This window comes from Vulpes vulpes, chromosome X (assembly GCF_048418805.1).
Source record: "Vulpes vulpes isolate BD-2025 chromosome X, VulVul3, whole genome shotgun sequence".
NCBI lineage: Eukaryota > Metazoa > Chordata > Mammalia > Carnivora > Canidae > Vulpes > Vulpes vulpes.
Window position 1 is genome coordinate 90349860 of NC_132796.1, and position 12294 is coordinate 90362153.

The 12294-nt window shown below is 35.8% G+C and overlaps 1 long non-coding RNA gene across 1 annotated transcript in view; it reads left to right on the plus strand.

Annotated features, from left to right (window-relative positions):
• Positions 1 to 12294, plus strand: part of LOC140596200 (uncharacterized) — a 623902-nt gene that overhangs the window by 590425 nt on the left and 21183 nt on the right. The window lies entirely within an intron of this gene.

Genomic DNA, 12294 nt, shown 5'->3' on the forward strand with positions numbered 1-12294 from the left:
CTTTCTCTTTCTTTCTTTCTTTTCTTTCTTCTTTCCAGTGAGAGAGAGAGATAGTGCAGTGAGAAGGGGCAGAGGGAGAGAGAACCTGAACACAGAGACTGATGCGGGGCTCAATTTCACAACCCTGAGATCGGACCTGAGCTGAAACTGAAAATTGGACACTCAACCAACTGTGCCACCCAGATGTCTCTTTAATTCATCTTTTGATGCAAAATTAATTAATTAATTAATTAATTAATTTTTGATGCATATCTTATTTGCTTCCACCTATTGGTTATTAGAATTGCTACTGGAATTGCTATGAACATGAGTATGCAAGCATCTATTAGAGATCATACTTCTACTTTTTGGTATTATGCAGAAGTGGGATTGTTTCTTTCTTTGTGTTATCATTTACATGGAATAACTTTCCATCCTTTCCCTTTCATTCTTTGTGTGTTCTAAGTTCTAAAATATATCTTGTATAAACAGCATTTAGTTGGATCCTGGATTTTCTTTCTTAATCATTTACATAATGTGTCTTTGGACTGATTTGGGAATTTAATCAACCTATATTTAAAATAATTTGATAGGGGAAGACATTAGTTTTGCCATTTTGTTAAGTGTTTTTGTATATCTTACATCTCTTTTGTCCTTATTGCATGTCTTCTTGACTTCATTTGTGACTCATTGGCTATGTTGTGATATGCTATGATTCACTGCTCATCTCCTTTTTAGTATATTCTATAGATATTTCTTTTCATTTTATTTCATTTCAGTTGTGGTTCCCCTTGCAATTACATAAAACATCTTAAAATGTATCATACTATTATAAACTGATAATTACTTACATTCCATCAATATACAAAAACTGTAGTCCTTTAAATTTCAACTTCTTCCATAATATGGTACTGATTTCACAAATTACATCTATATATTGCTTACTCATTGACATAGATTTATAGGGTTCTTTTTTTTTCTTTTTTTATCATTTAAATTTATTAACTAGGGGCACCTGGGCAGCTCAGTGGTTGAGTGTCTCTGCCTTTGGCTCGGGTTATGATCCCGGGGTCCTGGGATCAAGTCCCCCAGTGGACTCCCCACAGGTAGCTTGCTTCTCCCTCTCCTATGTCTCTGCCTTTCTGTCTGTGTCTCTCATGAATAAATAAAATCTAAAAAAAAAAATCATTACCCAAAGTTGGTATAGTACAGGTTGTTTCATTTGTCTATGTCTTTTACTTTACTGGATAGATATTTGTTTTTGTAAAGCTTTTTTCTTTTTTTCAATTTAATTTATTTTTTTTTAATAAAGATTTTATTTATTTATTCATGAGAGACACAGAGAGAGGCACAGATATAGGCAGAGGGAGAAGCAGGCTCAATGCAGGGAGCTCGATGTGGGACTCGATCCCGGCACTCCAGGATCAGGCCCTGAGTGGAAAGCTCTTAACCGCTGAGCCACCCAGCCCTCTGAAGCTTGTTTTTTTTTTTTTTTTTTCTATATACCTTTCTTTTTGCTTTAACATGAAGGGCTCCTTGTAGTTTTGTTTTGTAGAGAAGGTCTAGTGGTACTGAATTCCCTAAACTGTTTATCGCAAATAGTCTTAGTTTCTACTTTTTTAAAACATTAATTTCTATGTCCAATGTGGGGATTGAACTCACAACCCCGAGTTCAAGAGTTGCATGCTCTATTGACTGAGCCAGCCAGGCACCACTCTCCTGTATTTTTCTTTTCTTTTTTCTTTTTTAATTTATTTGTTAATGAGATACATAGAGGGAGAGAGAGGCAGAGACACAGGCAGAGGGAGAAGCAGGCTCCATGCAGGGAGCCCGACGTGGGACTCGATCCCTGGACTCCAGGATCACGCCCTGGGCCGAAGGCAGGCGCCAAACTGCTGAGCCACCCAGGGATCCCCCTTCTCCTGTATTTTTCAAGTAAAATTTTGCCTTATATGATATTCTTGGTTGACATTTTTTTTGTTGTTGTTCAGAACTTTGAATATATTATCCCACTCCCTTCTGGCCTACAATATTTCTTCTCAGGAACCTGCTGATATTCTTCTGGAAGTTTTCTTTTATGTGACAATTTACTTTTTCCTTGCTTCTTTCAAGATTCTCTGTCTTTGACTATAGTCATTTTTATTATAATGTGTTTCCTTATGGTTCCCTTTGCATTTATCCCAGTTGGATTCCTCTGTGCTTCTCGAAACTGTATATTCATTTCTTTCCACAGATTGGGGAAGTTTTGGTTATAATTTCTTTAAATACATTCACTTTTCATTTCTTTCTCATTTTCCTGGAATGCCCATATTTCACATACTGGTCTTCTTGAGAGCACTCGGCACTTTTCTTAATTATTTTTTTTTTCCTTTTTTTGACTTGTTGACTTTTTTTGTTTTGACTTGATGATTTTATCTATCTTCAAATGGACAGTATATTTATTTATTTTTCTTTTTGTTTTTTGCTTGATGAATTCTCTGTGGTGAATCCTTGTAATGAATTTTTTGTCCATTTATTTTTCAACTTCATAATTTCTGTTTGGTTTTCTTTTTATTGTTTCTGTTGATATCTTCATTTTGTTCATGTATAATATTCCTGATTTCAGTAGTTGTATATCTATGTTCCCCTTTAGTTCATTGTTACTTTAAATTTTTTGTCATTTAGTTATAGGTCTGTTTAGCTTTAGATCTGCTGGTTTATGGCATTTTATTTTGTTCCTTTGTTTGGGCCATGTTTCCCTGTTTCTTTCATGCCTTTAAATTTTTTCACGATTTGGTCATTTGAAGAAATAACCACCTCTCCCAGTCTTTTTGTATTGGCTTTGTGTTCAAGGAGACCATGAGTCAGCCTCGCTGATGGTTCCAGTTCCTCTCATTCCTTTTCTGATCTCTTGTTCCACTTTGTATCTGACTGCAAATCTTCAGCTCTAATGTGTTACTCATCTGGTTTTAGCTGTTTCTGTATTCTGTCTCTAACCCCATTAGTACTCCAAGTCCTATGAGACATAAATCAATCCTTTTAGCATCCTCTACACAAGACAGAATGTTATCACACTGTCTTCTCTTGTGTCCATCCCAAGGTAAGGGGTCCAGAATGGGCCATTTCTTCCTGGTTGCTTTGCACTATGCCATGCAAGGGGTGTGACAGTAATGGTTGTGCCAAACACCATGGATTTTGCTACCTCTTTTTCTGTAATTCCCTCTTCATTTTTACAATTCTCTGAGTGCTGTATCTTCTCAGCTGGTCTCTAGCATTTTCCCAGAGTTATTCGGATTTGTATTATGTTGTTGGCATGGTGTCTCCTTGGGTAAAGCACCTGTAGCTTCCTGTTCTGCCATCTTGCTGACCTAATTCTGCTTCAGTATTCTGAATTATTCTGAATTCCACTAATATTGTTTGTTTTCATAAGGTGATCATAGGCATACAGTTGAAACCAACTCCATACTGAAACAGAGACAGGAAGGATAAAACTGTTACATGTTAGCTGTGAGTTCTGGGAGTGGGGTTAAGCTAATACATGTCTGGCCTAATAAGAATTAAATCTCCAACATTTGTGCCAGATAATTATTTAATTCCAAGTGTATTCTTATGTGTGAATAGAGCAGTTTGGCACTTAAGAAAAACATGTCAGATTATATCAATAATTCTGTTTTCACTCATGAGATTCAGGTTATCAGTAAGATGAATTCTTGTAGCTCATTTCCCCCAGAATTTGGTTGTCCTCTCTGAATCTTAGCCCTAGCTAGATACCAAGCCAGCTCCTCATAGGATTTCACCAGAGAACTTCCAATATGTGGGAGCTATTATAATTTTTCCTCTGGGGCAACAAGATAAAAAGCTATTCTTACAGCTGATGTCAGCAGTTATTGAAGGATTACTTTTGTATTTTACAATGGAATATCAGTGAATATCAGCACTAATTGTATTTTCACCCTGCCATTAAATCAGTGTTTGAGCCAATCCTGAATTTAATAATAAGAGGAAGAAAATATCCTTGTTAATGATAGAAATGCAACAGCCAGTCCCTTTGGGCTCAAATTTGCACTTTTCTGTGTACTGGCTGTGTGACTTAATAAAATTCACATAAACTTTCTGTTCCATCTATGAAACGGGACTAATAATAATTCTACCTCATATGGTTGTTACAAGAATTCAATGAGTTACTAACATGTAAAGCACTTAAAAAGTGTCTGGCATATCATAGGTATGCACTTCCTATGACCAATAGTGTTCCTTTTCAAAGGAAGAATACTTTAGCACTTCCATCCTGAGATCCTGGGGTCAGCTCTTCTTCTTTTGGTATTTCTGGTTTAAGAGTCTCTTATATTATTGGGTTGAAATATGCAAACAACCTAATTTCAGCTTCCAGCTACATTATCTACCAAATCATGCTGAAAACAGAAAGCTTCTGTTACGAGTTCAATGAGTGATAAGGAATCGTTTGGCCTGGACAAAATGATACTACTTTCTTTTATATCATTTTCCATTTTATTGGTACAGAATAATATCCATGAATAATCCTAGGCTAAGGGGCTATCTCCTTCCATTACTAGGTATGTCACTCTGAGTAAGCAACTACCCTGAGTTGCAGTCATCTCACTGTTAAAGTAACATGAGATGTTACTTTAATTAATTCAATTAATTAATTCAATTTTACCTATCAGGAAACCATCCCTGGCTAGTAGTAGGATCTACTTAAATATGCAGTAAGTTCATAGAAAATGATAAATATTATAGGAAAAGATGCCTTTAGTCCATCCTTAATTTTATCCATATCACACATGTACTCCACCTAAACCTTACCTCTATCATGGATGGTACTTTTTCTTCCTTCATATCGTTTTCCCAGAAAATATTTCTCTGAACACTGAACTGAAATCATATCCTTTATGGTATTGTCTTGCTTATTGATTTTATATTGCTTATCACAATCTGTAATTATCATTGTTATTTATATGTACACTTAATATCTGTATTAATATCTGTATTAGCATGATGCTTTGTTCTCTGTGACTATTATGCATTATTAGATAGTGTCCTAGCATTTAATGGGCTTCTGAGGGGTAGTGGGGAGAGAGATTTAATTTTCTATTTTCTACTTCTCTGTGATGGCTACAGGCTACACCAGTGTGCCCATTAACATGCCTCTTCTGCTCTCTCCTTTTGAAAATCTCTTCTTCCACAAGAAGTCTTCCTTTCTCCTCAGATTCAACAGTGTCACTGATGGAGGAAGAATAAGATAATGGTTTTGAGTGTAGGAAGTTGGATGACATTATTCTGATTTCTCTGTCTGATTTACCACTTCTGGTGTTGTGTGATGTGAATACTGAAGCATTGGTCATCCTTCCTGTGGACTTGCAATTCTCTAGAAATAATGTAAGTGTTATGACTAGTTATCCTAACTGCAACAGGGAAATTAAGCAGTGCATCTTTTTTTTTTTTCAGGTTGTTTAATAGAATCTGTAGTACTCTGAAAACAAAACATTGACAGTTTAAATGAGCATTTGTTCAGAATAGGAACACAGATAGTGACTATATATCCTTTGAGGAAGCAACTGAATTTATTTGTCTTGAGACTTTTTGTACCTTAGGTTTGTGAATTGATGAATTCCACATGCTCACCCTCTCTCTCATTGTCTATCAAGTTTCTAAAAGATGTCTGATGTCTTCCATTTGGTTTTTTTTAAATGTATGGCTTGATTCAGGAGAAATTTCCCCATCTTTTTCAGATATATCTCTCTTGTTAAAACCCAGGGACAGTGAGAGACATCACTTATCTCTGTGGAAATTACATAGAAAGTGGGGATATATATTGAATTACAATTCTGAAAGCTCAAGTTTGACTCAGCAACCCCCCACATACTATAGCAAATTTCAGCCTTCCGATGCTATTCAACTACCTTGATGCTTTTTCTTCTGCTGCTGCTTTTCTAGACATTGGTGTCTGTGGGTATCTAGATACCCCATACTATATCTCCAGGAGTTCAGTCATTAAAGCAAGACTATTCTTCCTCCGGGAGTTTGCAGCCTTCATAAATTAAACAGGCCCAATTTGCTGCAGATCCATCTTTTAGCTAATAGGTTCCTCCATGATTCCTGTGAAATATATTGCTCCAGCTAGTTCTTGCTTAAGCAGCTTCTCTAGAGCCCCTAGAGGTCTCTTATACAAATTCTGTCAATGGCAAATGAGGGATTTGAGTTGTTTCTTTCTTTTGGTTTTTGTGAAATCATAATATAGAGAATGTTGGCTCAAGTATTAATTTTCCCTGAAACTGCTAGTCTCACCTTGAAATGAGATTATCTCACTAGGGGAATCGGTTTCAGATGCTTTTCTAATTATGTGTTCTGTGGTTATCTGGTATAATTGATAGGAAGAATTATCTTATTTGTGTCTACTTCTGCTCATTGTATTATACTGTTTCTGAGTTATTTGAAAGAATAGGGGAAGGGACAACAATTGGGAAAAAGATTTGTTATGCGTCTAAATGGATTATAAATATATAAATCAGGAAGGCTAAAGTTTGGGGATTGTGTGCATTAATCCAGTAGAGCCATGACCTATGCACAAGAAAATAACTCAAATGGACATTAAGAACAATAGGTATTGTGAGCGAAGATAAACAGTTATAAGAGTAAACTTCTACAACTCCAGAACGCTTTACTGTTAATTCAGTTTTACCTATCAGAAATACTGCTAAGATGCTTCAGCCTAATAATTAAGTAAATAGGCTTTGAAGCAAGGCAGACTTAAATGTGAGGCCTTGTTCTGCTTTATTACCTATGTGACCTTGGTATGTGTGTGTACTTTATCTATGAAATAGACATATTAATAGACATACTGTTCCACATAGTTGTTGTGAGGTAAATATAATAATGCATGTATAGTGTTTGGCACAGCTTCCTGGCACATATTGTGTATCATCAAAAGATAGCTGTTATTATTACTATCCTTTTAAGTAAGCTAAACACATAGGACTAACTTGTTTGTTTTTCCTCACAGAAGAAGTAGTTAAAAGTGGTCCCATCATTCACCTACCTAGCAATTTTGGGCAAATTAGTGACAATCTCTCAATATAAGTTTCCTTAAGTATCAAATGGGCATTATGATAGGACCTGCTACATAAATTTTTAAGGTTTAAATGAACTAATGTAGTTAAGCCTTAGCTACAAGTCTGGTGGTCATTTTTATTACTTAATTGACCCCCAGAAATGAATAGCCTATAATTTCAAAATAGACATTTATTGTATTCTCAGAAATTTATTAAATATATACTAAGTAAGAGACACTATTCTTAGGAGTATTGATATACCAACACATTAGGCAGAAGAATATCACTACCTTTTTTGTGGCCTCTTTCTCTTGCAGACTTATAAATATAATAAATACATACCTTACCATATGTTAGTAAGTGATAAGTCATATGGAAAATAATGAGTATGAAACGAGATCAGGAGTGTTGGATGTGGTGAGGAATAGAGATTATAATAGTAATGAGTAAATCCAAGTAGGTCTATTTGAAAAGGTGTCATTTGTCCAAAACTGTAAAAAAGATGATGAAGGGGTCCATCTGGCTATCCGAGGAAAGTATGTTTCTGATGGAGGGAACATCCAGGAAAACTCTGAGACAATAGTGTACCTGGTTTGTTAAACAAATACTAAAATTTTCAATGTGCTTAAAGTGGAATAAACAAGGAAAACTGATGTAGGAGACACTGTCAAAGAGGTTCATGAACGCAGAACATAGGGCCTCATTCATCACAGTAAGAAATTTGCATTTTAGTCAGAAAGATCAGAAACCATTGAAGGTATTGGAGCAAAGAAGTGACGTGAGCTGACTTATCATTTAAATGGACCACAATGGCTACTGTATTTAGAGTAGACCATGTCAGGGATGATAAAGATGAAAGTAATGTAATCAGTTAGGAGCTAGTAAGTAAGTAATCTAAGAGAAATTGTGGTTGCTCATACTAGAGTGGTACAAGTGGAAGTGGTGAGACCTGGTGAAATTCTTATGGTTTGACATAGAATTGGCAAGATTTGCAAACTGATTGGTGGTGGGGTATGAAAGAAAGAGGAACCAGGAATAGTGGTGAGATTTTTGGCTTGAATGGAGTTACCACAAACTGACTGTGGCAGATAGATTCTAAGATAACTGCATGTAGTTTGGGGACTACTGGTATTCACTCCTTTGTGTGGTCACTTCTTGAGCATGTGAATCACCAATAACTTGCTTCTATCCAAGAGAATATGTCAGAAATGATGGGATGTCACTCTCATGATTACACTATTTAAGATGGTCATTTTCATACTGTTTGCAAACTCGTCGCTGCCTTTCATGAAACAATCAGATATCTTAGAGATGTCCATGTGCAAAGAACTAAGGATGGCTTCAAGTAGATAGTCAAGAAGTATCTGAATCCTTTAAACAAACACGAGTGCTTGGGAGTGCATCCTTCTCTCTCAAGCTTTTTAATGACATCCTAGATATGCCTAATGCCTTTTTTGCAGCCACCTTAAAGACTCTGGAAATCAGAAGACACAGTTAAGCTATGTTCTGACCCCAAGACACTGTGAGTTAATAAGTGTGTGTTATGTTAAGTTACTAAGTTTATGTACATTTTTATGGATCAGTATATAACTAATACAATGAGAAAGGAAAGTCTGCTATTGATGTAGGTTTGTGGAAGTGAAGATCAAGAATTGCATTTTGAAAGTTTTGGTTTTAAAATGTCTGTTAAACAGTGAGGTAGAAGTGTTGCATATCTAAGTCTGGGATTCAGAGGAGAAATCTCAAAAAGGGATACGAATTTGAGAATCAAGAACATTTAGTTAGGATTTGAAAACATGAAAATAGATGTGATCTCCTAGAAGTGATTGTAGAGAAAGACAAAGTTCAGGGATTGAACTCTCCTACACTGCAATGGTAATAAGATGGAGAGAAGAAGAAGAACTAGAAAAAATTGATTAGGAATGGTTGTCGAAGTAGGAGGAAAAACAAGATAGTATGGTACCCTGGAAACCAATTTTTTTAAAAAAGATTTTATTTATTTATTTGACAGAGAACACAAACAGGGTGAGCGTTGGGCAGAGGGTGATGGAGATGCAGGCTCTTCGCAGAGCAGGGAGTCCTATAAGGGGCTCCATCCAAGGACCCTTAGATCATGACCTGAGCCGAAGGCAGATGCTTAACCAACTGAGCCACCCAGGCGCCCCATATATAGGCATAGTTTATATGAACAATTTGGAGTTAACTGAAATACTATGAACTCACAGAAACCATTGGTCCACAATCAGAGGAAATTTTAAAAATTATTCTTCTGTTTTCAAGAACTTCCTAGGTTTACTTATTCTTATCTGTTCTTTGGCTCTCAACATGCTCCATCTTCAGAATCCTTGGGGGGCAGTCTCCACAAATGTTGCCATCTGTACAATCCATTCTGCTTGGCACAATTTTCCATAGCTTTATTGAGATATAGTCCATATACCAGAAGTGTCACTTTTGAAAAATGTACAAATTCAATCGATTTTAGTGGACTCACAAGTTTGTCAACCATCATTAGCCTTGAAATTAGAATATTTTTACCACTCAATCAACAAAACCCCACCTATGCTACCAGCCACTAATCTACTTTCTGTCGGTATAGATTTGATTATTCTGGACTTGTGATATAAAGAGAATCATACAATTTGTCTCCTTTTGCATCCTGGTGTTTAAAACTATTAAAACATAGTATGTTTTCGAGGTTCATGCACAACAGTGTATGTATCAGTACTTCATTCCTCCTTATCTCTTTTTTTTGCTTCAATCGTATTTTATTGAATGGCTACATGGTATTTTGTTTATTCATTCATCAGTTGGTGGACATTTGGACGAATACATTTTTTTTTGCTATTACGAATAATGCTGCTTTGAATATCTATGTACAAATTTTTATATATATACATAAAGTTATTTAAAATTTAGTTATTTAAAATTTAGTTATTTAAAATTTTTTATTTGTTTTTTTAAGACAGAGTGGGCAGAAATGTGATTGGGGGAGGGGCAGAGGGAGAGAGAGTCCCTAGCAGGCTCCACACACATTGAGGAGCCCAGTGTGGGGCTTGATTTCACTACCCTGAGATTATGACCTGCATCAAAGTCAAGAGTCCGATGCTTTAGCGACTGAGACACCCGGGCACTCCTGAATACATGTTTTTAAAATCTGTTGATTTTAAGGTGGAAATTATTTGGTCATATGGTAGTGCTGTGTTTAACTTTTGGAGAAACTGCCAATTTTTTTTTTCAAACTGTACCATTTTACATTGTACCAGCTACAAATGAGGACTTCAAAAGATCTCTTTTTTTGGTTATAAGCTTTGTAGTAGGTGTAAAGTGTTATTTCTTAGTTTTTATTTGCATTACCCTAATTACTAATGATGTTGAGTCTCTTATTCATGTGTTTATTGGCTATTTGTATGTCTTCTTTGGGGCAACGTTTTTTTCAGGTATTTTGCCTATTGTGGCAAAATTCAGAAAAGTTAAATTTACTATTTCAAACATTTTAAAGTGTACAAAGCAGATATAGTTAATAAATTCATCATGTTGTGCAGCAATCACCACTATCCTGTTCCAAAACATTTTTATCACTCCAACGGAAACCTTATACCCATTAAAAGCTAATTCTCCATCTCATCTCCACATAGCCCACAGCAATTAGTAAGTAATCTACTTTCTGTCTCTCTGGAATTCTTTTATTCTGGGCTTTTCTTATAAATGGAGTCATAAAATATGTCACTTACTGTAGTACCTGACTTCTTCTACTTAGTATAAATTTTTTTTGGTATTTTTTTTATTGGGGTTCGATTTGCCATCATATAGCATAACACCCAGTGCTCATCCCATCAAGTGCCCCCTTCAGTGCCCGTCACCCAGTCACCCCAACCTCCCGCTGACCTCCCTTTCCACCACCCCTTGTTTGTTTCCCAGACTTAGGAGTCTCTCATGCTCTGTCACCCTCTCTGATATTTCCCACTTATTTGCAAGGTTCATGCACTGTGTTGCCAGTATCATTTTTCCATTTGTTTTTATGACTAAATCATATTCTGATGTGGGGATATACCACATTTTGTTTGTCCATTCACCATTTGTTGGACATTTGGGTTTTTCCACTTTAGGGCAATTTTAAAGAGTGATACTGTTAGCATTTGTGTGCGAGTTTTTGTTTGAAACCCACTTGAAAGCCTGTTTTTATTTTTGTCTCTTTACCAAGAGATCTCATATGTAATTCTATGTTTAACTTATTGACAAACGTCAAAACTGTTTTCTTTAGCAACAGCACCATTTTACTGTCCATGCCAGGAATATATGCACATTTTAATTTCTCTATATCCTTATAACACTTCTGATTTTTTGTTTTTAAATAATTATTATTTTAGCCATCCTAAATTTGCTTATTATCTCTAAATTTTTTGTTATAGTAAAAGCATATAACATGAGCTCTACAGTCTTCAATTTTTAACTCTACAGTACAGTCTTGTTAACTGTAAGCACAAAGTTATATAACAAATATCTAGAAATTTTTCCTCTTGAATGACTGGAACTTTGTACTTAATTCAACAGCAATTCAGTTTCTCCTGTCCCTCAGCTCTTGGTAGCCACCATTCTACTTTCTGCTTTAATCAGTTTGGCTTCTTTAGATATCTCATACAAGTGGTATCAGGCAGTATTTGGACTTTTGTGACTATCTTATTTCAGTTAGCATATTTTCAAAGTTCATCCATGTTGTGGCGTATGACAGGATTTCTTCCTTTTTATGGCCAAATATCATCCCATTGTATGTGTATACTACATTTTCTTTGTCCATTTATCCACTGATGGATATTTAGGTGGTTTTACCTTTTGAGTCTTATGAATAATGTGAGGAACATGAGAATGAAAGTAGTTCTTCCAAATCCTGACTTTAATCTGAATTTTATTTATTTTTTTACAGATTTGATTTTTATTTCTTCATGAGAGACACACAGAGAGAGGCAGAGACACAGGCAGAGGGAGAAGCAGGCTCCATGCAGGGAGCCCAATGTGGGACTCGATCCTGGGACTCCAGGATCACACCCTGGGCTGAAGGCAGGTGCTCAACCACTGAGCCACCCAGGTGTTCCATGTCAATATGTTTAATAATCTGCTGGATTTGCTATTTAATATTTTATTGAAGATTTTTACATCTATTTTCATAAGGAATGTTGCTCTATAGTTTTTTTATGATGCTTTAGTATTAGGGTAATGCTGGTCTTATATTAAGTAGGAGGAAGAATTGGCTTCTAGTTTTTGGCAGTTT